Below are 3,393 nucleotides of genomic sequence, written 5' to 3'. Positions count from 1 at the left end.
ATAGATAGATAGATAGATAGATAGATAGATAGATAGATAGATAGATAGAGGGCACAGGGTGAGTTGAAGATGAAGGGGTCATATCTGGAGAATAAAATTAAGGGGTGAGAGAGGATTATACTAAGAGAAGGAGAAAGGGAGAGGTAGAACAGGGTAAATTATCTCACACAAAAAAAAACAGAAAAGAAAAGGCTCTTACAGTGGAGGGGAAATGGGGGAAGGTGAGAGGGAATGAGTGAATCTTATTCTCATAGAATTTGGCTTAAGGAGGGAATAACATACACACTCAATTGGGTATGGAAATCTGTCTTACCCTACAGGAAAATGGGCTGGAGGGGACAAGAGAGTAGGGGGATGATAGAGAGGAGGACAGACTGGGAAAGAGGATAATCAGAAGCAAGTACTTCTGAGGAGCATCAGAGTCAAAAGAAAGAATAGAATAAATGGGGAGTTGGAATAGGATTAAGGGAAACAGAGTTAGTTTTTCACAGCATGTCTACTATGGAAGAGTTTTACATAACTGAACATATATAACCTATATTTAGTTGCTTGCCTTATCAATGAGGGTGGATGGGGAGGGAGGAGGGGAGAAAATTTGGAACTCAAAATTTTAAAAACACATGTTTAAAAAAATGTTTTCACATGCAACTGGGAAATAAGAAATAAAGGAAATGGGGTACATCCATCCTGCCCTACAGGAAAATTGAAGGGGAAAGGGATAAGAGAAGGTGGGGGAGAGATAGAAGGGAAGGCAGACTAGGGGAAGGGGTATTCAGAATGCATGTCTTCTTGGGGTGGTGGGAGGGGTGAGATGGGGTGAAAATTTGGAACTCACAATCTTGTGGAAGTAAATGTTGAAAACAAAAAAGTAAATAAAAATTACCATAAAAAATAAGAGAACTCATTGATAGATGAGTTCAATTGATAGTTTGTTCAATTTCTTTTGCTAAGAAAGTATTATTTAAGTATTTTACTTTTTCTTCATCAATTTGGGCAATTGATATTTTGTAAATATTCATTCATTTCACTTAAATTGTCAGATTTATTAGCATATAATTGGGCAACATAGCTAGAAAATTTTTTCATTTCATCTTCATTAGTGGTGCATTCACCCTTTTCATTTTTGATATTCATAATTTGGTTTTCTTCTTTCTTTTCAAAATCAAATTACCCAATGACTTTTTTTTCATAAAACAAGCTTGTAGTTTTACTTATTAGTTCAAAGGTTTTCTTACTTCCAATTTTATTAATCACTCCTTTGATTTTCAAGATTTTCAATATGGTGTTTAATTAGCACTTTAAATTTGTTCTTTTTCTAGGTTTTTTATTGCATGCCTACTTCATTGATCTACTCATTTTTATTGATGTAAACTTTTAGAAATTTATTTTTCCCTAAGTACTACTTGGTTTCATCCTATAAATTTTGGTATGTTGTCTCATTGTTGTCATTCTCTTTAATAAAAAGACTTATTGTTTCTTTGATTTTCTTGACCCACTTATTCTTGAGGATTAGATTATTTAGTTCTCAATTAATTTTAATCTATATTTCCTTGTCACTTTATTGAATGCAATTTTTATTGTGTTATGTCTGGAAAAGATGCATTTAAAATTTCTGTTTTTCTGCATTTTTAAGATATTTTAGGTATTTGACTAACACCAAGTTAAACTTTGGGAAGATACTGTGTACAAAAGATAATAAGATATAATACTTTTTTTTCCATTCAATTTTCTCCAGAGGTCTATAATATTTTTTCCCCTAAAGTTCAATTCATCTTGTTAACTTCTATCCTATTTATTTTATGGTAAGATTTATCAGTCCCTGAGGTGGGATTTTGAGGGCCTCACTAATATAATTGTACTGTCCATTTCTTCCTGTAAAAATCATGTCTCTATAGTACCATTAGGCAAAATGTAGTTTCCTTGCTTATATCTTTTAATTAGTCTATTTTTGCTTTTGCTTTGTCTGAGATCATGATTTCTACATTTGCTTTTTTTTTAACCTGAACTGAAACATAATAGATTCTGCTTCATATCTTTATTTGTGCCTTGTATGTGTCTCTCTGTCTCAAGTGTGTTTCTTGTAAACAACATATTGTTGGAATCTTGTTTCTAATAATTATGATAACTACTTTCATTTTTGGGTGAGTTTATCCCATTTACATTCATAGTTCTAATTACTTACTGTGTATTTTCCTCCATTCTATTTTCCCCTGTTTATAATTTTTTCTCTCCCTTTTTTCACCCTATCCAACCTCAAAAAGCTATTTTGCTTCTGATCACTGCATCCCTTAATCAACTCTCCCTTCTATCAGTCCCCTCCTTCTCTTGTCTCCTTCCCCTCCAACTTTCCTGTAAAATGATATAGCTTTCTCTAACCAAATGAGAGTGTGTGTTATTTTCTTTTTGACCTAATTCTTATTAGAATAAGGGTCAACTGTCAATTCACTCATTTTCCTTTCCACTGTAAAAGCTCTTTCTTGCATGATTTTCTTATGTGAAATAATTTTACCTGGGAGAAGGGGAAAGGGAGATGAAGAACAGAGAAAATTATTTGGTTATAGAAATCTATGTCATTTGACAGGAAAGTAAGAGGGAGTGGAGTCTAAATTAAGCAGAGCAGAAGACAAGAAGTGGAGTTAGCTAGAAAAGTCTGAGCCCTCTTTAAAGGGAGGGCTTGAGAAGAATTCATTGCTTCACTCTCAAGGCCTCTAATCAAAGAGGAGCAAGACTGAGGAAGTGTTGACTATCAAACTTGTATTTTGACTATCACTGAGCCTATGGGTCCTTCAAAATAGAAGATACTGTCATAGGTACCAATTATTCAAACACAAGCTAGATAGAGAAGTTAGTGAGAACTAGTGGACTCCATGTGACAAAACTGAAAGATGTTCAGTCATCCCATCTCTGATCCTGAATCCCTACATAAATTTGTCAAGTCACTTGACCTACATTAGACCAGAGGGCCTTGGAGGTCCCATTTAGCTCTGTCTCTGTTATTCTCCCAACATTTATTTATCATGCATACTCAAGCTATTCGCACATAGAACTTACGTTCATCAAACTCCATTTCCCAATTGATTGATATTATTTATAATTTCAGAAAATTGTTATTTACTCTACTTAAATGACTTTCTACCCAATTTTTGACTAGCTCTTCAAACAGAACCCCAAGTATTAGATCTGGAAGAGACATTATTTTAAATATGAGGAAACTGAGGCCTAGGGATGTCAAGTCACTTGCTCCATGTTACAAAGGAAGTAGAAGCATGATCCTCAAATCTAAAATGATTTTTAATGATTCTTTTTTTACAGACTCTACATTTCAGTCAATATGCCAGGCTTGATATTTCCCATACATGATATTCCATTTTCCACTTCTGTGCATTTGCATAA

At 33.9% G+C, this 3,393-nt stretch overlaps 1 pseudogene; it reads right to left on the bottom strand.

The window, feature by feature from the left end:
• Positions 1-3,067, bottom strand: part of LOC114027608 — a 10,963-nt pseudogene extending 7,896 nt beyond the window's left edge.
• Between the last annotated feature and the right edge of the window lie 326 nt (positions 3,068-3,393).

The sequence above is a fragment of the Vombatus ursinus genome, unplaced genomic scaffold (genome assembly GCF_900497805.2).
Source record: "Vombatus ursinus unplaced genomic scaffold, bare-nosed wombat genome assembly UNPS02014863.1, whole genome shotgun sequence".
In the NCBI taxonomy this organism is placed as follows: Eukaryota; Metazoa; Chordata; class Mammalia; order Diprotodontia; family Vombatidae; genus Vombatus; species Vombatus ursinus.
Note: the sequence above shows the minus strand (reverse complement) of the source record. Positions and strands in the feature narration are given on the sequence as shown.